Source organism: Mus caroli, chromosome 7 (genome assembly GCF_900094665.2).
Source record: "Mus caroli chromosome 7, CAROLI_EIJ_v1.1, whole genome shotgun sequence".
NCBI classification, from domain to species: Eukaryota; Metazoa; Chordata; class Mammalia; order Rodentia; family Muridae; genus Mus; species Mus caroli.
In genome coordinates, this window is record NC_034576.1 from 92,389,560 (window position 1) to 92,415,090 (window position 25,531).

At 37.1% G+C, this 25,531-nt stretch overlaps 1 protein-coding gene across 4 annotated transcripts in view; it reads right to left on the bottom strand.

Annotated features, from left to right (window-relative positions):
• Positions 1-25,531, bottom strand: part of Tmem135 (transmembrane protein 135) — a 248,571-nt gene that overhangs the window by 100,364 nt on the left and 122,676 nt on the right. The gene's annotated exons all lie outside the window — the stretch shown is intronic.

Below are 25,531 nucleotides of genomic sequence, written 5' to 3' on the forward strand. Positions count from 1 at the left end.
ACAGACTGCCCCACTTGGGGATCCATCCCATAAACAACCACCAAACCCAGACACTATGGCAGATGCCAACAAGAGCTTGCTGACAGGAGCCTGATATAGCTGTCTCCTGAGGGGCTCTGCCAGTGCCTGGCAAATACAGAAGTGGATACTCACAGCCATCCATTGGACAGAGAACAGGGTCCCCAATGGAAGAGCTAGAGAAAATACTCAAGGAGCTGAAGGGGTTTGAAGCCCTATAGGAGGAACATCAATATGAACTAACCAGTACCCCCAGAGCTCCTCAGAACTAAACCACCAATCAAAGAAAACACATGGTGGGACCTGTGGGTCTAACTGTATATGTAGCAGAGGATGGCCTAGTCTGTCATCAATGGGACGAGAGGCCCGAGGTCCTGTGAAGGTTCTATGCCCCAGTGTAGGGGAAAGCCAGGACCAGTGGGTGGGTTGTTGGAAGGGGGGGGGGAGATTTTCGGAGGGGAAACTAGAAAAGGAGATAACATTTGAAATGTAAATAAAGAAAATATCTAATTATAAAAAAAAGAAAGAGAGAAAAAAAGGAAATATCAGAGATAACAACCCAGTCATTGATCTCTACAAGTCAGCAAAAATCATAAAAGAACATTAAGGAAACAATTTCATTTACAAAGGCATTAAAAAGTAAAAATCTTAACAAAAGAATTTAATCATGGAGGTTTAAAAGAAGTGTGCACTATAAACAACAAAATCCAAACTTTAAGACACAAATAAATGCAAATACATCTTATGTTCTTGTGTTTGGAAGACTTGGTATTAAGGTGTTAAAACTATCCAAAATAATTTAGATATTCAATCCCTATAAAATTCCAATAACTTTATTTTATAAAAATGCCTAAAAGTCACTGAAAACTTCCTAATTAGAAGGTGAGAAAAAGTATAGATTTGCTTGGTTATAAATAATAGCTACAAGGTAAATTTGAATAGGATCCAGTGATCATTAAATTCTATTTTAAGCACATTTTCTGTTTTTCCATGATGCAAACACCTTAACCAAGCTCCTATCATCTACAGCACAAAGTCAACAGCAGCCACAATGGAATCACGAAGAGCAAATGTGGGAATGATGGTGAGCATAGGAAATCCCAGCACTCAGAAGGCTGAGGCAAGAGTCTCAGAACCCCCAAATAAAACAACTACCGACCACAATGTATTCAGTTAATGAAAAGCTGCCTGCAAGGACATGGGCAAGAAATGAGCAGCCTGCTATTCATTTAAACCCCACGCATAGGACTCAGAGTCATGCAACTTTAAGGTTTTTAAACTTTCAAAGAAGTCATCTGATCATCAGCGAACCGTTTTCTAGGCAATGTCAACTGACCCACGGATGCAGCTTCCTCCGTGAGAATGGGAACAAGGCTGCGGAGGGCCATCCATCCTTTAAGATGACCAAAAACGTGAGGAGAGACTGAGTCACAGCTAGAAAGTCAGAGGTGAGCGAGAGAGGATAGACACTGTCACAGTATCTTTTTTATTATTTAACTTTCTTGATTCCTTGTAAATTTCACATCAATGGACTAATCTCACTCATTTGCCTGACCCTTTGTACCTGGCCTCTGCCCTTGCAACCAAACTACCAAAAGAAAAAAGAAAAGAAAAACCTCTTGTCAAGGAAGCTGAAGTGTGTCTCCGTGTGCCCCACAGTATATGCTCTTTTGTCCACACTTCTTTCCTTGTAAATGTTCACTGCAATGAGTTATTGGTCTACTTTGAGGTCTCTGGCTTCTGCTACGCTAGCAATACTGGATCCTCACTGTGGGGAGCGGGTGTGGCAGTAATCCCAAGATGGCGCCCGGGACTGCAGCCAAGTCTTATGACTTGCACCTGACTTCCTCATACACCTGAAAATAAGCCATGTCCACCGTGAGAGCTGCGGAGGCGCAGCATGACACAAGATCAGGCCAATGAACTGAGATTGGGATTGCGATTGGGGGCTAGGGGAGATTCCAGCTTGCGTGTTGGGAGATTTCTGCTTGCATATTGAAAGGTTCCTGAATAAACTGCTTTGAGAAGAACGCTGTGTCCTTGCTCTTTTCTGCTGGTCGGAGACAGAAGGGACACCTCACTAGGACTCCTCTCCAGAGGTTACCCAGGTTTTGCCCTATGTCATGGAGACTCTACTTAACCATTAAAAACTCAGACATGTATCTTCACAAGCTTGAGCAGTCAGGAGAGCAAGAGCAAGCCAGCCCTTGCATGGGCAGCACACTAGAACTAGCCCTGCTGGCATGGGCAGGTAAGCCAGCCCTGAGGGCATGAGAGCAAGAGAGCTGGCTCTACCCATCTGTTGCTGGCTGCAACACTGAGCAAGCTAGCCAGGGTAGTGCTGGAGGGCTCATCTTTGTGATGCAGGTAGGTGCAAGAGAGTGATAAACTGACCAGCTCAACTATCACCCAGGCCCAGACCTAAGGCTTTGAGTTGGTCACAGTATTTTTTTAAATCTACATCTTGAGTTTTTAATGGTCAGGTAGAAAGTGGGTGGCCAGAAAGTAAGGAGGAGCAGAGGGAGTCAGAGACTGAGCAAGAATGAACCTGCAGAGGCTGGAGTTACAAGTATGCACAGCACTCTATAAATGGTGCCACAAGGAAACCATAAATAAACCTGAGCTCTCCCTCCTACTCCCTGCTTTATCTCTGCTTTACCCAATCCCTTTTGCTCCTCTTTTCTCTCTGAAAAAAGACAGAATAATCTTAGGAGAATGACAAAAATGACTTTAAGGCAGGGTGACAGTACATAGCATATGCAAAAGGAAAACAAGGAGATGGAAGAGAGGGAGGTGGCCTAGGAATGAAGTCAAGCAGAGGCTGGAAAACATTCATTGCTGTTGGACTAAATCTAGAGCTACAACAAAGGAGGGAGGCAACTTAAAAGTTGTGAAGGCAAAGCAAGTCTACACATAGGGCATATGGGGCCTGGGTAGGACTGTCAATTGGACTTAACTGGTAAAGCAAAATCTGTAAATAAGAGCAACTTTTTCTGCATTTGTTTAGATGGGAGGTTACAATCCTTAGAGTTCCTATGCAAAAGCCAACACACATAGATCTGGGACGTTGAGGAGCTGACATCAAAATGTGAACATAAAAAAATTTAAAAACTAAAATCTTTTAGGACAGTCTGCTAAGTTGCAAAAATACAGTACAATTTCAATATAATTTGATAAGAGATTCAAAGTAGACCATTGTTGAGAAAGGAGTTGTTCACATACTCCCAACATAAATTATACATCAATGAGTTCACCGATAGATTTTACTGAAGCACATAAAACTAGCTGAAAGATCTACTTGTAAAACTGTCACCAATGACGCATTTGCTTTTATTCTACTCTCGGTGACGGGCATGCCACAGTGTGCCATACATCTTCCAGTTTCTGTTAAAACCAGACAACTCAGGAAGGTGATTTCATAGAGGAAGCATGGAAGGCGGATGTAGCAAGCAATCACTTGAGATAAAGTAAACAATGGTTTCTCAAAACCAGATCAAATTACTTTTATGTCTCAAATCACAGATAAAAGGGAAAGCTATCTAGGGAGACATGATTTGAAGACAAAATTCTTTTTCTTTAATATCCAAATGAACTTTATCCAAATCTCATCTTTAGTACTCAAATCTACTGACTTGCCACCTCTTTCCACTAGTGGTTTAAGTATGTCTCAATCTAACAGCATTCTGCCAGTAAGGCTAAGCTGCCCTGGGTTCTATTGGAAAGCACTGGAGTGTGTAACTTTCCTCTGACCTCTACCTAAAGGGTTTTAATTTACTTGTACCTAAGCCAGTGCTAACAAGTGTGGGAGGGAAATGGATGGGGTTGAAAACTGTCAGTACTTGTAACTATCTCACAGAAAATTGTTTTTAAAAATGTTCCGCTCCTAAAGTTTTCATTCCACTTAAGATGTTTAATACTAGCCATTCTTTTGACATTTCCTATGTGACTATGGGTGGGTAGATATCTACAAATCCTTGTTATAAAACACTATCAAAAAAGACTGCTTTTTAATAATAATACTAGATAAGAAATTCAATCTTATAGATCCTAGATGCAATACTAAGTTTAAGACTGTGAATGTATGTGCCTGTGTGTACATGTGGGAGTGTCAAAAACATCTATAGAAATGTATGGAGAAGAAACAGCAGTAGTAATCTCAGGGGATTTTCTTTATCCTGTCCATTTGTTGCTCTCTACCCAGGGAACAGGATATGTCCTAAAACTCCAGAAGACAGATGAAACTACAGAGAATATCATGCTATATATGCATGTATGCATATGTGCATGTACACATAAAATGCTTTCACATATTTTTATGGAAATTTATAACTTCTAAATTAGACATAATATAAGATGAACAAAAATAACTGAAAAAATTAACAATACCAGTCACGTATTAATTAAATCCTGAATTATATATTTTCAGAATTTTATACTTAATGATTGGTACCTTTAATAGTTAAATTTAAGCATTGTCTTCGTGTGTAAATTATTATAAATACTTTCATTCAGTAATTTTGGATGAGAAACTGGCCAGGAGCTATTTTAGAAGGGGGAAATTCCCATGTGCCTTTGACTGTTTTTCCTATTGTTTCTAATACTCGAGCTTTTATCCTATTTTCTGTAAGAGAAACCACTTGAAGAACTCTCTAACTCACTATTATTAGATGAGGTCTGCCTGTCCCTGTGCTAGGGCACTGAGCAGATAGTAAACCCTGTTAAAGCACTGAGAAATCAAAAGAAGTGGTAAAAAGTTCTTTAGATTCTTAGTATAATAATTCTTTTTGATATACATTTTCTTGCAAATATACAAAAATGTTGTGAGATGGGACAATCCAATTCCTGAACTGGCAATGTTGGACTCTCCATTGCTACATAGCAGTCCCCAACCAAAAAAAACCTGTGGTCAAACAGCTAGCTGGACTTTCAAGTACCAGAACCACCCAGAGAATGTTAGCATTCAATTCATGGCTCTAGAAAACTATGCAATGAGAGCAGAAGATTGCTGAAGATCCTTAGAGTGAAAACGTGGGCTATATACAAGAATTTTTATTAACTTTTTGTTTTCCCAACCTTTGGTGAATTCTAGTGATGTTGAAGACAGCTGAAGGAGCAAAAGGAGCAAGAAACCAAGAAAGAAAACTGGGGTAAGAACAAGGGAAATGGTAAAAATAGAACAGAAAGCTTAGCTCTTGGTTAAATATCTACATAAAGCCAGAAAAGAAAAATGAAAAGACTTAGTCACTGGAAGAATTCCAGAGAAATATCGGGCCTGTAGGCAAGCATCACAGAGGGTTCACCTCCAGGACCTTTAACACTGGCCCCTATCTAGGACTAATTGCAGGCCTGCTAGAAGACGCCACGGCAACTTTTAACAAAAGTTCCTACACAAGAGATGCAAAATCAGAAGACAGACAGCAGAGGCTGCTGCTCATGCCTGGGAACATAGTATGTACAAAGGACAATGATGATAATGGTAAGGAGGAGGGTGGTGGTGGTGGTAGTGGTGGTGGTGGTGACAGAGGAGGAGGAGTTGAGTATGAAGTATGTGAATTTCCAATTTAGAGCCAGATGACATGCCCAATACAACTTATGTGTCTAAAGATAATCTAAAACTCAAGTCAACAATCAGTGATATTGAAAATTACACACTCTACCACACTACGATGCAAAGATGCACTAATTTGATGTTTACATTCTGAGCAATGATGACAGGCAAATATGACAAGTCTTTACTTTCCATAATTAAACCATTATGTCTCTGCCACAGCAGAAAACTTTATACAGTGAAAACAGTAGGATTCAAAACACAATACACTTGAATACGAGCACACTCATTTCATGAGGCATCTGTAAGTGTTGTGAGCTATGACATGTCCAGTGCATAGTCTATATGTTTACAATCAGAAAGTCACGACAGGCAACACAGACAAAAACTGCCAGAAATACATTGGCTTCATTGTGAATTAATTCTGAATTATTTTTTGGTCATTGAGTAATTAAATTTTGCACAGCTCCCATGTCCAGTTACATACATGGGGTTGTAAGCACGGCTTAAGAAGCTGAGCTCTGTGAGACCAAATGATGGACCATCAAGAGACTGCTCCACCCGGGGATCCATCCCATAATCAGCCAGCAAACGCAGACACTATTGCATATGCCAGCCAGATTTTGCTGAAAGGACGCTGATATAGCTGACTCTTGTGAGGCTATGCCAGTGCCTGGCAAATACAGAAGTGGATGCTCAGTCATCTATTGGATGGAACACAGGGCCCCCAATGGAGGAGCTAGAGAAAGCATCCAAGGAGCTGAAGGGGTCTGCAACCCTATAGGCGGAACAACAATATGAACTAATCAGTACCCCCAGAGCTCATGTCTCTAGCTGCATATGTATCAGAAGATGGCCTAGTCGGCCATCATTGGGAAGAGAGGTCACTTGGTCTTGCAAACTTTATATGCTCCAGTACAGGGGAATGACAGGACCAAGAAGTGGGAGTGGATGAGGAGGAGAGCAGGGTGGGGGGAAGGGTATAGGGGACCTTCAGGATAGCATTTGAAATGTAAATGAAGAAAATATCTAATAAAAAAAAAAGAAGCTGAGCTCTGTCTGGTGCATACTGGATAGTCTGAGGAAATAAATAGCATACTCAGGAGCTACCCAATGGAAAACAAGCAAACGAAGTCTTCCCTGCACTTGCCACTACCTCTGTTTTTGTTCAAGTCAGCATTTGTTAAGTGAGAAATTTATAAGGCATACTTGAATCTATACCCCTCAACAACTTATCATACTGTATAGTTTGCTCATATTTTGTATGAGTAAGTGCTCATATACTGGTTGTTTTGGGATATGTGGTTAACCAGAGTGTGAATAAATATGTCCCAACTGTATTACAACAATCTCAAATGTTGAAATATAATCTGTTAGTCTTTCATGTTAATGAAATCAACTTGTTCTTCTTAGACATCATAAATGTCATAATTTGTTTTCATTCAGAACTCGGGGACTACTTGCTACACATGGAGACAATGGACTGAGGCCAGTCCAAGGTTATGAGGAAGGCTACTTCTGTTTAGAGATGTGGGCTGATGAGTTCTCCAGGAATGTAGATGGCTCTAAGGAAGAGTACTATTGTAACTATATGTCCTGTCATGTTCTATTCAGTATGACATGACCTAATCATGTACCTTGCTATGTTCCTGTCTTCTTTTAGCATAATAAGATGTATCAAACGAAAAACCTATTTCCCCTATAATCCTATCTTCTTCAAATAATCATCACAAAAAATAATATTACAAGCAAAATGACAAGCACAAAACAAGACACAGAGTTCTACTACTTCAATCCTTTTTCAAAACAAGAGCTCAGTCAATTATAGAACTGAATTTTCTCAACCAGAAAACTTAATGTGGTCTCTGAGTTGTCATTTAAAATATTTTTGAAAGTATACAAATTTAACCCATGTAGTAAATAATTGTTAGATGACGAGTCAACAACCTCCCTCCTTCCCCTGCCCCTGTTCTAAGAAATGGTGACTGTATTTAGATAATTCCTCTTGATTTTTAAGCAGACAGTGGTTACTCTGGTTTCCATCAGAAATGTCTCCCATAAGCTCATACTTTCAGCAATTGGTCTCCAGGTCTTCCTGCTAGTTTGAAAGCTATGGAGTTTTTAGGAGGAGGGGCCTCACAGGCAGAAATTTGAAGACTAAAACCAGCCCTAGGTCTAGCATAAGCTCTACTTCCTGTCTGCTGTCATGTGAACAAGACGTCACCTTGTACTTCTACTGTCCATTGTGCTGATCCAAGCTTCCTCTAAAGCCTGAGCCAACAGGCTTTTCCTGGCTTCAGTTTTTTCTGTCAGGTATTTTGAGTCAAGGTGCTACAAAGGTAACATCAATATTGGTATAAATAAATGTGTACTAATTATTTCCTTTTGAGACTGACTTTTTATGCATGAATATAATCCTAGAAATAAGTCATAATAAATAATTCAATTTACAAAGGAAATATAATATATATCCTACATTTAAGAATGGAGGCTGCATTTGGGCTGTAAATATAAAATGTTATCAGTGGGCTCTGGTGCTGTAGTCTTGGTCCTTAGCTGATTATGCTACTTTAGGTGTTAAACACTTTAAGAGGTGATGCTTACTTTTAAAAAGCAGGTCACCGTGGGTGCGATTAAAGGTTATACCATTCCCTACTTCTACACAGCCTTTGCCATACATGTCTGTCATCATGATATACTACCTCACTGCAAGACCCAACACATGAAGCCAACTAACCATTGCACAAATGCTTGATAACCCTCAGCCAAAATAAATTCTTTCTCCCTTAAGTTGCTTTCTCGGGAATTTGAGTTAAAGCTAAAGAAAATAAACTCTAAAATACACAAAGATTTAGACAGCAGCAGGAACAAGCACTATATAGACTATACTCCACTACAATAACTGACATACAGCAGGGACAAAACCATTGAAGCTCGGAAGGACATTCTTAACCAACCTGACTTCATTGATATTTTTGTTCTTTTTCCAATGTATGTTTTTTAAAACATTACTAAAAATTGAACAGCTGGAGCTGTGTGAGTTAAATTCTAGGCTCTATTCTATGAAATCTGTCTATCCATCTGGCTGGCTGGCTGGCCAGCACTGTGCTAGTTTCGGTGGCATGCCTCTGCAGTATACGGTGAGATTCCTTCTGTGTTACTCTTTCTGCTTAGGACTGCTTTACATATTGGGGAATATTTGCAGTTCCTCTAACCTACTTTGTTTCTGACACTGTCTGAAACCACATTTATATTACTGCTTTCTAGCACTAGACATTCATTTTTCATTAAGTTCAAGAATGCCTAAACATAGGAAACTTACAAAGATAAGTACCTGGAGGTACAGAAATGAGATAAATGCTGAAAGGGCAAAGGAGAAACAATTCACCTATCAATTTAGCCTATCTGACCCAACACAGTAGGGAAAAAAGTGTCTGGGGTCCTTACTTGAACTCAAGAAAATTTACTTTATTGAAGGCTGAAGAGCAACATGCTAAACTGCCGTTTTTATAGAATTTATTTTACATAAGTTTACATATTTGTTACTTACTTAATAACAGGCCTATACACTCCACTAAATTACCACTCACCACTGTGTTAAGGTCACCTATATATATATATATAAATACCTGTTTATTAGTTACTTAACTTTCTCTACTAAGCTACCATTCACTGCTAACTGTGTTAAAGGATTATACAAGATCCACATTGTAGAGAAAATGGGGGAGAGAGAAAACAGGGAAGCCTCTGAGTAGAATAAGTAAAGTTCCCAATACTAATACATAGGTGGCAAAATCTGAAGGCCATGAATCTTCACGGGCCACCAAGTCTGGCTGCTGCAGGCCAGGCGGCAGCCACACAGAGCAAGGGGAGGAACAGAGGCGTCAGTGTTTGTATTAGCTGAAGCCGATTTGCAATTGTGGCAATTAACTGGTCAGTTCACACTCACTCAACACAATGCCCACCATTCTCCTCAGACACTAATCTAGACTGTTTCACTGCCTGTACATAGCGATGCAATAGAGAATCCTTTACCTTAAGTCACAGTAACAAGATTACCTTGTTACTACATACTTGACAAGGTAAACAGGAGGCAGAAGCAATGGAAACTGCCCCTTGTTCCACCTACAGCCACCTCTACCTGAGGTCCTGAGATGGATGTCAGCTTCCAGTCAGTCTCCATCTCCAGGACCTTCCACCATCCCTTGCATGTAGTCTGCCCCGCCATCACTGCTATTTCCATCATAAATTATACTAACAAGAATTTAGAATTCAAAAATAAATGTTATAAATACATACACTATATATGTCTACTTAGTAATTAAAACCTATATTCTCTAAATGTGATGTTCCCTTCTAGTCCAATTAAGTGTTCCCACTCTAGAGTTGATAGGAATTCACTTTAACAATTTATAACATGAAAAAAATGTATTTTAAATGCAGTCAATAAATTCCTTTCTACTGCAATGCATATGTGTATATATATATATATATATATATATATATATATATATACACATACATACACACACATATATATGTGTATACACACACACACACATATATATGCAGGGTACTAATAAAGACTAAATGAATAGCATTTCTAAATCTATACATTTTTAGCAAGATTAAGTTTATCTTTTTAAAAAAAAGCAAAGTATACATACGAACTTTCTCATGATAAAGTAATATAACTGTTTAGTAACTTTTAATGAAAAGATGTCATTAACTTAACAAAAGATATTAAACTATAAGGGCAAAATAAAAAATACATTCTGATCCTACTTCATATATAAAAAGAAACATTTATATAGACTTCTAAAAAACAGCTATGAAAATCAAAATTTAATAAAGTACTAATAAAGATGTTTAAACCTATTTTTCAAGATGAATAACCAAGCATTTTATTGATGCTATGAATTAACATACTATATTGCTTTACATTATAAAAGTGCAAATCACATTCATAAAATGTTCTAACTTAAAAGATTCTGGCTTTAAAGAACTTAAAGTGGCTCAAGTGCATCTGGCGCTCGGGTTACAACCCTTCTTGCCCTGTGTCCCCTCACATGACCTAACACTCACAGGTGTTTCCACAGTTAGTTAGAACAGCTAGTGTAACGCCAGCTATAATTCATACATCCTTTCGACTGGGGACTAGCATACAATTCAGGATAATTTCTATTAACAAAAAAGTAATTCTAATATTTTTACAACTACATGCAAAGATATGCTGGAGTGTGGTGTACTGCACATATCAATACACTGCTGTTTTGTGAAAACTGAGAAAGTCCTTGTGGAAATGGCAGAGAGAAAAGTATAAATTCCAGAAAATGACTGCAAAATTTGTTTTGTTAAGAATAAAATACATTAGTATAAATCTTACATGTCAACCAAAGTGTATTTTTATCTAAATAAATTTCTGTGAAACTCAATCAAATTTAGTTCATAAGACACTTATATATAAATGCTTTAAGTCTCTTACAACTCATAGAAGTACCTGACAACAGATGGGCCGGGAGCTTCTAGAACAACTGTTCACAAACCTTAGTTATTTCTTCCCTTACTAGCTGGAATAACTGTTATAAAAATACAAGTGGCATTACATTATCTTATATCCTTAATGTCCAGTGGTCTCCTACACCAAAAAGCTAACTACTTTACCATGGCCACCAACGTCTTAAATATGATCAGGCTTTTGCCTTTCTTCTAATCTCATTTTAAACCATTCTGTCAGGGCCTACCAGTGACTTTAAATATAACAAAATGAGCCGAGTTCTTCCCATGTAAGACCTTGAAATTCTGTTCACTCTCCTGAAATACTCTCACAGAAGTGTTTGTTTGTTTGTTTGTTTTTAAGATTTGGGTTCTATGTCAGCTAGATTAATCCAGTGGGATAAAGGCATATAAATAACACAAGCCTAAGAACCTGACATCTATCCCCAGGATCCATAATGGCAGTGAGAACCAACTCCCACAAGTTGTTCTCTGGCCCCAGACACTAGGGACTTGAAATCATCCTCATGAAGAGCTAAACCAAGATATTAAGAATTATGGATTATAATGGCTGCCATTATCAACTTGATGCAACCTAAGATTACCTGGAAAGAAGTCTCAAGTAACTATCTCCACCAGTTTAGTCTGTAGGCATATCTGCGTGGATTTGTCTTGACGTTTCATTGCAATAGGAAGATTCAGCCCCTTGTGGGTGACACTAATCCCTAGGTAAAAGGTCCTGATCTATAAAGAACAAAAGAAAGCTAGAAGCAAAAGCAAAGCAGCAGCACAGGTCATGGATGCAAGGCTCTGAATTCCGGCCTTGACTTTACCTCAGCAAAGGACTATGACCTGGAACTGTACGCTAAACACTTTCCTCTCCAAAGCTGCTTTGGTCTGGGTGTTTTATCACAGGAACAGAAAGAAATTTAGAGCTGCTATGCGTAACTAGGACACGGGCCTACTCCAAGTGTTAGAGAAGGAAACAACACAGAGAGAAGAGAGAAAAACTCTAACATCATTTGGTTTCAAATGTGGATTCAAATCTTAGATTTACTATTTGCTATCTATGTAATATGAGTCTCGGTGACTTAATTCAGTAATATCATTCGTAAGCTGCTACTTGAAAATTCAACAATATAAAAGACATTAAAAACACAGCAAAGCGTCAATAAGGCCTCAATAAAGTTTAATTCCTACCCGGTTTCCAAAATAGAATGAGCTTAATGAAAGAATAAATAAAAGTCAACTCTGTCAGGAGTCAGAAAATAGATGAGCAAGACTGTTCCCTTGTGGATTCTGCAAGGCTCACACACAGGAATAGCTTTTATATTATTTTTAAAGTTGACTTTTGGACTGAATATTGTCCAAGTAAAACACTATGATCCTAGGACGTGTGATGTGAAATTACTGGAAACAGGATCTCTGCAGGTATAAAAGTTAAAGATGCATTGCACTGAGTTGAGCACTAAATCCAATGACTCACCGATATCCTTATGTGAGAAAGGAAAGAGGGTTCATTTACAGAATCATGCAGTCATAGAACAAAAAAACAGCAGAATGATTCAGACAGAGATTTAGAACAATACAGTGACAAGACAGAGAACAGCAATTTTTGGAAGGAGTTGCCAGAAGCTGTCAAGAGAGGATTACTGAACTGAGACCTCAGAGACAGCAAGGTCCTGCAACACACAGCGTTTAGCTTCCAGCCTCCAAAACCAAGAAAAAATAAATGCCTCTTGTAATGAGCCATTTAATGTGTGTGGTTATTTGCTATGACAGCCCTGGACGATAACACAAATACTTCCAAAAATCCAAAACAAAAGGATGCTATTTCTCTTGGCATGTGAAAATTAGAAAATTTCAAGTTTCAGTGTCTGTAAACAAAGTTTTATTGGAATGCATCCATGTTCGTTCATTTATATATATTCTAGGGGTGTTCTGTCCTATGCTGGCAAAGCTGACATTGACATAGAGATCACATGACCTACATCACCATCTCAATCTAAAAACAAAGGCTTGTCCTTTCCTAGGCCTGAGCTCAAATGCCTAGGGCAGGAATGATCAGCTTCTTAGACTTGCTGGATACCAAGGAAATATATGCCCAAGTAGTGCTGACCAAAAAAAGTAAGTGAACGGACAACAAGGAACTAGAGACTTTTATCATGAGAATTGGCTTAAAGTTTTGAAATAGAGCAAGATTTACAGAAAGCATAGTAAAACACAAAGAAATTATCAATAATAGTCTGATGGGTTTAAGAAATAAATTTATATGACGTCAAGAGTTATGAAGAAACTATGTATAATGGAAAGAATAAAACTAATGATTTCTTTTATTGTGTACAAATTAGGCAGAAAATATATCCACTTGAAATCTTCTGGAAATACAATCAAGTAGATGTCTGAGCATATATGCCGTAAGTCTTTGTAATCTTAAACATTCACATGTATCAAACCAGTTAAGACAATTCAACTAAATACATCCAAAATAAATGTCATGATTTAATAGTATTTAAATAATTAATTTAATTTTCTAATATCTGGATTCAATTAGGTTCGGGAAAGTTTCAAGAGGGCCACCCAGTAATAAACACAAAATAAACTATGTCTGCTGTCCTGTGAGTGATAACTTTTACGGCTACCAAAGTTTCAGATGTCAGAGTAATGACTTCCATACTCTGATTAAAATGCAAATTGAAGCCACATGTAATAGAGAAGGGAGGTTTCAATGTCACTGTTTTCTTATTTTAAACATAGTAAAGCTGTAACGGCCAAAAATCACCCACATGAATTCAGTCATTTCCACATATAGAAAAAAATAGAATTTTACATTCCAGACTACAGTAAGGAATGTACTTATGCCATATGTAAACACACGTATGCATGGGATATATACATCACTGACTAGAAGAGAGGAAAACCATATCACGGAAGGAACATTTATTTCTTTAAGACTAACAACTGGCAAGTAAATTTAAAGTCTCTTTTTTAAACCACATTTCATCTATATTAGTAAAATATATATATATATATATATATTAGACCAGTAGGTAAATGCGGACACACCTGAGGCCTAAATTCAGTCCTGCAACCACATAGTAGAAGCACAAAACTGACTCCTGCAAGCTGCTCCCCATCTCCATATGCACACAGTAGCAGCATGTAGGCATTGCACAGACACATACACACAAATATAAACAGAGATGAGATAAAAAGTTTCAAATGACAAACTCTGTACCAATAAATTTAAAGTTGATAAACTTTTAAGATATGTCATACCATTCTCTCAAATCTTCTCGAATAAGACTCAAACATTTTCATCATGAATTTAAATATGGCAGGCTTTACCTTTTTTATGATCAACTAAAAATGCTATTTATTTAAAAATTAAATTAATTATTTAAATACTATTAAATCATGACATTTATTTTGGATGTATTTAGTTGAATTGTCTTAACTGGTTTGATACATGTGAATGTTTAAGATTACAATAAAACTTGTCACTAGTGAAAAATTTGAAAATAAAAGTAAAATTTTCTTATAAATCAATACTCCCAGAAAATGAATCACAAATATTCTAATCAAAAGTATTTCTAAATTTAGTTATATAAGGTGAGCTAGATACAAAATATTAATAGAAACATCATTCCAATAGAATCATTACATTTAAGTCATTACACAATTTGTAGACCTCAAAAGTAGCAGGAGCAATGTTAAGGCAGAAATATAAAAGCAAAGGTGACAAAAGACATACTCTATAGCTTCATGCCATAGGCAGGAAATAGAGAAGCAATAAACCATAGCTCTCTTGCTGCGATGACACTTGTGATCCTCCTGCCTCAGCCTCCTAAGTACTGTGATTACAGACTGGATTCCTAAGTGAGCGTTTTGGCTTTACTTTTATTTTTTTCTCCAAGGCAGACTTCATGAAGAGTAATCTCCAGTGTCTGAAAACGCCTGTCCTTGACTCAGTTTCACTGTACACGGAAATCCAGACCACTCTGCCTGCCTTCAGAATTTCAGCCATCCCACCACTGTCTTTCAGGCCTTGCTGATGCTATTGGATTACATCTGTATTTTCTCTGGATGCTTCCAAAAAGATTCCACCACCCCTACAGTTCTAAAACCCCACCTGAATGTGGCAAATGAGTCTTCTTTTTTTTCATTCATCTTGTTCAACATTAAGTTGGTTTTACAATGTGTGAACTAATGGCTTTCTTCGTTCAAGGAAATTATATCCAATTATCTGTGTACTCTTTCCCTGTCATCTTATTTTCTCTTCACTAAATTTCTCGTCTGTCTAGTCTAACTTATCTCTTCATAATCTTTTGGTTTCACATCTCCACCTATGTTCTATGTTTACAGCAACAACTTCAGCTTTATTGTTCTACCTCATTGTGATGGTTGTTTCTAATCAATTATTTTGTTTATATCTAAGAACTTATGTCTTTTACTTCTGTAACGTTTATTATATTCTTGTTTAATAATTGCTATCATTTTTCGAAATTATTTAAAAACTTGATGAGGGGCATTAGCATAGTTCTGGATTTTATGGGGTTTCTTTCTAAAATCAAATGTTTACTCAACAAAAGCTTTCTGTTTTGTAATGTTTGATTTTTTTCAAATGTCTCTTAATATTGACTTATTATTCATGTTTAAGGTGAAAATTAGAGAGATACACACAATCACATGTACATGACTGAATGTAAATATGTAAAATAAAATGTTCACTGCACTTATCGAGTTAACTTTCCTCTGAAGAAATGAAAACTGGAATAAAACATGAGCTGGGAATGGTGACTGGCAAACCTCACTCTACTGGGATGAGAAAAGAGCAGATAAGTAAGCAAGCTGGAGGTGGAGACTTTCCAACTGCTTAAATCTTTCAATACTTTTATTCTTGGATGGAGTTTTTCTGCACCATCCAACTCTTCCCTCCCATCCCTAAGGGGAATGACTCCACTCTTCCAGATACATCCCATTAATTAATGTGTCCTGATCTTTCCTAAGCCCCTAGACTGCCTCTTCAGAGTTCCAACAAGACTGGTTCCAAACCTCTTATAACAGTCACTTGAATGTGCCTTATCCCTCTCTGGATTTTTATTTCTGGTAACACTATTAGGATTCCAGATTCCAGCTTCATCAAAGTCTCTGGTTTCTTCTATTATTTTCAAAAATTCCTTTTAACGTATTCACTACCATGTAATTGAGACTTGAAGGAACAGGTTAACAGGCAGAAGTAGTAAATGATGGACCAGTATACAATCTCCTTCCAAGATGTATCCTCTTAATGGCCAAGCTTGCTGTCATATGGCATCTTCCCAGTATTACAACCTGTATTTCACATGCAGATATAATTAACAAAGCACACCTCACATCACTTTCTTTGATTAGCCTATTGTTCTTTGTTGGCCATGTTTGCTTTCTAGGGAGGAAAGCTCAATTATATTTACAAGATAGTTTCTGAAAATTATGATTTTTGTATTTTATCAATAGTATAATATCCCGAGCTATTGTCCCCGCCGAGCTTTTGTCCCTGCCGGCAAGAACACGCTCAGGACAACCGGAATCTTCTGTGGCAAAAGCTTTATTGCTTACTTCTTCAGGAGGCAGAGAGTGAAAGGCAAAACCCGTCCCTTTTATGGAGAATTGACCTCCGCCTCGGACGTGTTGCTCCCTGATTGGCTGCAGCCCATCGGCCGAGTTGTCTTCACGGGGAAGGCAGAGCACATGGAGTGGAAAACTACCCCGGCACATGCGCAGATTATTTGTTTAATACTTAGAACACAGGATGTCAGCGCCATCTTGTAATGGCGAATGTGAGGGCGGCTCCTCACAGTATAAGAAAAATTTTATTATTAAGGAATTAAAATATGCACTTCCTTTGTCATGAAAAAACATTTCTCAACTCCTCTACTCTACCTCCATAGTAGAATAAATGCAGTTATTAAAAGCATCTATCTGTTAAGTCTTGAAAAGTGGTTTTGTTACAGTTATATAACATTTTAAACTTGAAAGACATTTACAATTTACATTACACCAATAACCATATATTCAATTCATTCAAACTACTATAATCATAAAAACAGAACACCAACTGCTTTTTTATCATTATATTATATGTCTATGCAAATAAAAAGACAAGAAACCTGGAGAGTTAAAACAAATGTGTCTCAAGTATGTAAATTAAGTTTAATTCCTTAGGTATTATAAAACCATATTAAAATATAAGGATGTTTCTCTCAATATAAGGATGCTTTATGCCTTCATGGTATGTACTTTCCTAAAAATACAGACACTATCATCCATGGAATGAAGACTTCACAAACTAGACTATGACCATCATACAACAACAAAACCAAACAGTGGCTGACATAGCCCCGCTGTCAAGACTTGTCTGTGTTATTAAGTTTCTTTTCATGAGGCACTATTAGAAATTTATTTTAATTCCTTAATAATTAAATTTTTCTTATACTATCAATAAAATACAAAAATCATAATTTTCACAAACTAATGAGCAAGTAAAATGGTATGACCAAGATCACTGTACAGCCAGTAAGAGGTGGGAGCTAGACATCTTTCAAAGAAACAGAACCCTCAAGTAGCACTGGAAAGTACTGACAGGGCCTCCACGTTCTCAGAGTAGCAAATTAGATGCAAGTAATTAGGTTATGTAGAAACTAGTAGGTGTGAAAGAGATAGCAGAATTGTGGTCTCTAGGCCCACACTGACATGCCTTCCCCTTGTCCTCCTAGTCTGTCTTTTGGCCTGTATCAGGTTGCTGCTACATTTTCAGATATTAGAAACATTTTTATTATATTACTGTTTCTATTAATCATCTACCAAGAAAAATGATTAGAAACCTAAGACAAGCCTCTGCTTATGTTGCCATTGCACATTTTTTAGACAACATTTACTTTGTTCCTTCTCTATTTCTTAGCAAACATTTACTTTGTTTCTTCTATATTTCTTTAAATAAACAGTCCCTCATAAATACATGATCAAATTTCCTGAAAAGGAATGCTTGCTTGCATCCTGTAACTTTCTAGACTTTCATCCAATGACATATTAAATTGAAGTGGTTTTTTTTTTTTCATCTTCTTTCTTAATCACTTTTGGAGATTAAAAGATAGCTTACCATGAGACATATTCTAAATAAACTACTACCTAAACTTTAAACCCAATATCCCTTAAATTTCTTCATTGTACAGCTTTATAAAACTAATTACAATGTACCAGTACTAGAAACTCCAGAATCTAAGTACTACAAAATACATCTAAATAATTCCACAAGCAATAACCCATTTCTATTAAGTAATGTAATTAAGTGTTCTCTTGCATTCTTACTGTTTCCATGGAAGTCTGCTAAGGCATCCCAATAAATACCACAAGGTAATACTGGTGGGGGAAAAAAATAACATTTCCTCCTTCTCACATGTCATATAGCAAATGATAAGCTAAACAATATTATGAATCATCCCTATATAAGTCCTACAAAATATCAAACATAGTGTTTTAAGGTGTACATTCGTGTTTTTACCATTTTCTGCACATTTTTCCAAGGGGAGACTTTAGTATTATAATTTGTTTATTCAAGATAATAAAGAAGTTGCATTAAATTACAGAGTTTGTATCTCACCAAAAAGAGAATAAATATGACACACACAAACCATTCTTCTATCTATAAAGTATTTAATATTTGAATCATTAGATATTGTAAATTATAGCTATATCAAAATAGGTAAATAAAAATCATAAGAGCACTAAGGAATATTATTAAGAGCTACAAAATAAGATGTTTTTAGGAATTTGCTAGATGAATAAATGAACATTAATTAAATAAGTTATTTTTCCATTTGGTTTAATCACATGATGGAAATAATTTAATCCCTAAATGTGTCAGCAGTGTTTCCCTTTTAGACTGTGGTGGCATAAAATGATTTAATACACAGAGGTAAACCATGTTTCTGTCCCATGAGACTGCCTAAGGCTGGTATACTGGTGCAAAACTTTTTAAACCACTGCTATTACATTCCAGAACCCCAGATATAACTTTAATTAAAGGCCATAAATGAAACAATCAAGTTCTGTGCTGCGACTGTTTAATAGTCATTTCTTGCTCTCACATATTTTTTTAGAAGTCTCAAGTGTTAAGGAATATTTAGACAGAATAGAGTAGCCTATATCAACCACTCACCCCTGCACCAAGGCGTGAGATTTCTGAGCCTTATACATGACCTGTAGAAACTTAAATACTGCATATACCCCTCTGAGTAGTTTTCTTTATCTATGTACAAGATAAGAAAACCTGTCAGATCTATTTAACAGAGTTGTTTAGACATGTTAAATGCAAAAACATATAGTAAGAGCATGTTATAATGCAATAAATAAACTGGGTTATATTACCACGAAGCATAATACAATAAACAAACACAAACTTCTCAGATCATTAGCATAACATTACAAAGGAAGGAGAGAAATCCGAAAGAATAAAAACAAATTTATAAATTCTCATGTATTAAGTATCTTAAAGCTGAACTTTTTCTCTTAATGCTCCCCCCCAAAAAAAAACCCACATACACTTCAATAGCATTTTGTGGATTCTTTAGGGACTGCAGGAGAGGGAAATAAAGAAGTAAACATAGCCGTAGTCCTTGTTACTGAGAATCACTTCCTAGTGCAGGTCTACACACCTTCCAAACTTGTGTTGAGGACCAATGACTTGCTTTATTCAGATTTAGTAAAAGAACACGGGACTATAAAGATGAATATCTTAGTTCAAAAAAAGTACTGCACATCTTTAACATGTTGAAATCAGCAAACTGTTTGAAATATTAACCATGCATTATAAGTCTGATTTTGCAATGCTAGCCACTTATGCATTATTTCTGCTTTGGTGTACTTTGGCATTTGAAGGTATAATAATATATGATACATAAGAGATATACATACATTATATATCATATATAGTTGTGTAGATAGATAGAGAGAGAGAGAGACAGAGACAGAGACAGAGACAGAGACAGATATAGGTAGAGATATTCCTTTAAAAGCTTCTTGATCTGTAAATAAGCAAACATACTTTTTGTTCTTTTCCTTTCTCCAGGAAATGATTCATTGCCTCAGTAACTCAGAAACATGAAGTTGTAACTGAAATTTGAATTCATCTGATGCCCAGCCATGCTCCTAACCACTTCAGTCTTTCCTGGTTGCTGCCATGTGAGTTGGGAAACCTCCTGTAACCTCCCACATATACTGCACTATCCCAATGAACATCCCAGAGAACTCTGCTATTCTTGAGAGACTTCCTCCATTCACAGCTCCAAGATTTCAAGGAGGCCATGAATGACCAATGCAGATGAAATGAATTAAGCCCATGTTTTCTCCATAAGAAATAGAATGAATCTGCAGGTCTTTCGATGAGGCTACAATCTAACATGTAAAATGGAGTGCTTGCATAACCATTTTCCACACAAAAACTAGACTAAATAATCTGACAAAGAGAAAGGGAGAGGTGCCAGGACATTAGAAAGGCGACACAAAAGGTCATTCTGTTGTTCATTCCTGTAAATTTATCCCAACATGGTTTGCTTCTTTATCTCATTAACACAAAGGATTTAAAAGCCACCTGACATACAATATAGACTAAATAACTAGCTTGGTATTTCAAAGTATTCCAAACCTATTACAAAAAGCTGACTATATTTTGCTGGAGCATGAAAAACTCTAGGATACTACAGGAACTTTTGTTACTGTAAAAAAATTAATAATAAAATTTTAACACCGTTGATCAGTTACAAGAATAAACTCCACAGTTAAGAGTATATTTTGATAAATTTTACACACAGCTGTAAACCTGTGTTCACTATACACATAAACTATTAAGTTTCCTTTTAACTCTTCCTACCAACGGTACAGGGAAAAGAAAAGGTGACCCTTCCCTCCCTGCCAAGGACCAGGTCCCGGGGTTCATGGGCTGTAGCAGTGAACCTCAATACTTCCAGTGGACAAACCTATCAGGAAATGTGAGATGAAGAAGTGAGACATTCATGTCCAGCAGCTAGTACAAAGGTCTCTGCCCCTCCTGCTCTGAGAAGGAGAAGTATAGTCCAGTTAAGAACAGGACACCAAGTGGTACCCACAGTGATTAAGGCGCTACAGCCCTCGTTTGGTGTGTTTTGCTATGTTATGATACAAAACTAGTCATCTATACTGAATATAAATTTATTGCCTCAATGGTCTAGGTGCTGGGAAGCTTTGCAACAGCTGGAGACAACTACAGAAAACAAGCAAACACACAAAATGAAGAGATGTGGAACAGTGTCCCAAAGGATTCCTCTACAAAATACTTCTGCATGTAAGGCTCAGAAAACATTGAAGAAAAGGGACTGGAAAGACTGTAAAAGCCAGAGGGTCAGGAAATAAGCTGCAAGAGTATATCTCCTAGGAATGTCAGAAGCGACATGCATAATGTATCACAACATAACTGCGTACACATGAGCTGAACAAGGGCAGCAACAACAGACATGACAAAAGTGGCAGAGTAAAGCCCACGAAGCCTGACTGAGGAAGGCTGGGAGCTGAGGAGGGAGGTGCTCTTCTCAAGGGTTTTCCAAAGCCAAATGGTCAGCCTTGAAAACAGACAGGGACATGACATGGATTGACCAGATTCTTTTTACATACACACATACACGCACACATAGTCACGCATATGCAGTAACAATTGGTGCAAAAAAAGAAAGACTGAATTAGAAGAGCAGGGAGGGGTATATGTGAGGATTTGGAGGGAGAAAGAGGAAGGAAAAAAGTTATAAGTAAATTATAATCTCAAAAATTAAAAAGAACTGACATTGTCGAGGCCTTTTGGATACATCTGGACACATCAGAAGAGATCACATCACAGAGAGGACAAACAGACATACAGAGAGACAGCAAAGGGAAGACAGAGAAACAGCAAAGGGAACAAACACTCCATGAAACCACTCCTTCAGGGAGGCTCTAACCTACTGATGAAGGAAGGGCCCAGCGACCTAAACTCTTAGGTGGCCCATATCCTAAGGGTGCCACAGGGGCAATTCAACAAACATTGCAACCCAACATGCTCTTTACCCTGTCGACAGAAACTGTTTCTCCACTGTTCTGTTTTGTTTTTTCCAGGTGGGGCAGGATTTCGCTGTTTTGGGTTTTTGTCTTTCCTTTCTGACCTCATGTACTCTTTTTCTTTGTAACTTTTACTTATAGCCCATATACAATTCTTCTTTACATCTCCTTTTTTTAATATTCACGTATTTCACTTTAATGAGTTTCTTTACATTTCATCTTTTTCATTTTACGTGCATTTGACCATCTTTCCACTCCAGGCAGAAAGCAAAGATATACAAAGATTATATGTGATGATACATGCCCAATGGAAAAACACATTGTTATTTCACCACAGGTCCAGCTGACCCCAGAGTAAACTGCCAAGCCAGTCAGAATAGGTTTTCTACTAGCTTCAGATTTCAATCTCCAGCCATAAAGTAAGTTCCTAGCATGATGAAATTATTCAAGCAGCCACACAGACCAGAAGCAGAAATCTCTTGGAATACAAAGTAAGGTTTGTTCACATTCCAAAACACTTTACCCTCATACTAGAAAACATGAACTAAAAATACCTACCCTCTTATTCTTTATTCATTCAACAGAGAATTTTTCATGAGTACTTGATTGCCTAAGCTTTAGTCACAATTACACATTGAATCGCCACCAAGCCTGATGACTTGTGTTCAATACCCAGCCCCCACACAGTGGGATGTAAGGAACTGTAAAGGAAAGGAAAGTGTTAAATTCTTGAGTTCATGGTGTAAGCCACTAGATGGATGTTTGATGCACATGGCACAATAGGAGAGGCTTGGGGAAGCAATTTGAGATAATATTTGGGGGAGCAATTTGAGATAATATTCATCACTGCTTTTTAAATTTAATCTTATTTCTTAGAGACCCATCTATCAAGTTTCTCTTAACTACTTCAGAATCTTTCTTGTATTTCTTTTTATATCTTCATGTGCCCCGCACATCTGATAATATTTGTTAAATTTAATTAAATTGAAGTGGTCTTACAACAAAACTTGTGTCAACATCTATAAACCTTATGTTTAAAATGTTAAATACAGATGCTTTAATCAAAGGCACTGCATGCTTGCCATGGAAAAGCAAGTACTGTAGGAGTCTGCACACACACAAACACATATGTATATGCATCTTTATAACTTTAAAATACACACATCATTAAACTACTGATGGCATAAATGAAATTATAAAGCAAAGTTTCCTTTTGGAAATCACTCTAAATCATCATATGCTAACCAGGTGTTGTAAAACATGTCAAGTCTTACTCTTCAGTTTAGATTAGTTCTAAAAGAATCTCAGACAGTAAATATCCTCTATGAGTCCTTGCGGAAACGTCTTTATAACTTCACGTCTGAAATATTTTTCTTAGAATTAAACTAAAAATAAAGAATAAGACTTGACATTTCTTAAACACCTGATGCATATGATGATCTTGAAAGACTAGAAACCTTAGTCATTGGCACAACAATGTAACAAAGAAAACTCAAGTGCATGTAAGCAAAGCTCAGGAAGATCATGTGTTGTACAGTACAGTGTGGTGAAGCAGAATCTTAGCAGTGGCTCTCACGTGTATAACTGATTTTAGCATCAGAAAAACATTCCATCATTTTACTTTTTGTGACAAAGGCAGAGAAAATACTTGATTATTTATTTTATAATTTTAATATGCCTTTTATTAATCTGACCTTTGACAAATATTTTACTGTCAATTTGGGAATCTAAAAAACGGTATTGTTTTAAGTATATGTTAAATAATATATGAGAATTAAACAAATATTAGTTCTATTGCTGTAAGCCTATATTTAATGCTTATTATTAAAGCCACACAAACTTGTATTTTAGCAACTGAAACTTACTGGGAAGAATTTTGTTAGTACTAAGATTAGCTACATGGGTGCTCACAAAGAACATTTCTACAATGCAAATGTCAACAGAGACAACCCTGTGCTAAAACTAAAACATCAGCAGAGACATTCCAGGCACAGAGTTCACATCTCTTTACCTATCACCTGCAGCACCACTTCAAACACAGCAAAATGCATAATAGCACTCTCGCAAATAATTAAGACATCACCTAGCACATTGTACTTTAGTGGTTTTGTAGACTAGCTAAAATTAATTAACTTGCAGATGCTCAATATTTCTCATTCTTCCTCTTTGTCCCAACCTTTAGACAAAATTTAGTAACACGCAGGAAGATAAAGCTTCAGTCTCTAGGTTAACAGTAATATGTGTTTATGACCCAGGTATTTTCATGGCCTTCTTCTCCAAAGTTCAAAGTAGAAAGGTGATCACCAGCTTTTAGTATTTATAATCTTTTATCAAAATATCACACTAGCATAGGTTAAGTGTAGCAAGCTTTGGAATAAATCCCTCCTGTAAATTATTCTTTGTGGTGACCAAACACTTCATCTACCAAATCCACTCAGCAGTACCTGTCATGTGCATCTCCAGTCACAGTACAGCAATGTCCAAAGCTTACATCAAACTTAAATGCCCAGATGGGAAGTCAGTAAGACAGGAAGGCAAAAACAAAACCTCAAATATTGACAAATTCCACAGGGAAACAAATAAAATGCATGTGCTGGGTTGTGCACATGCGGGGACTGTTACTCAATGCGGAACAGAGATGCCAGACCTTACACTCAGCATATCAAAGAAGGAAACAGCAAGTTGTGCAAATATACTGGAGACTAGGAAGAGCTGATACCAAGGTCCCACAGAGGGGGTTGCCTGTCATGTTTCACTAGGGTGGGCAGAATGGAGGAAGCAGAAAGAGCACTGGGAGGGGAAGAAGAAGAAGCGTATAGAACCCTTTCAACCTTTCACAGAACCCTTCCAAGTCTTAAGAAAACAACTTCATAATTTGCTTAAAGTCATATGTCTTCACAAAATCTGCAAAGCTATGGTATTTTAACCACAAAATGTTAAATCACTAACATTATATTTTGATTTACATGTCATACTGCACTTTTTGTGAACAACACAGACATTTTGGGATCAATTACTGCTAGTTCAGTTCAGGACATATTTTCATAGAGATTATCAAAATGCATTCATATTCATTTACTTTCCAGTTGCTTCCAGCTACAGACAACTGATTGCTAGTGGTCCATAAAAGTGCACTTTTCACGAATACTCTCCTATTGACTGCTCCAACTTACCACGTCATCAAAGGAGAGAAGGCTAAGAAGCCATACTAACATAGAGGAATGTCCTAAGAAGCCAAGCCCAGACACTGCAGATAAAGGGAAGAGGAAGAATAAAGACAGACCCAGGGCTATTTTTAACAAGTTCTCTTTTCAGAAAGGAACTATTTGGCTGTTGTTTATATTGCATGGTGGGGGGGTGGGGGTTGGG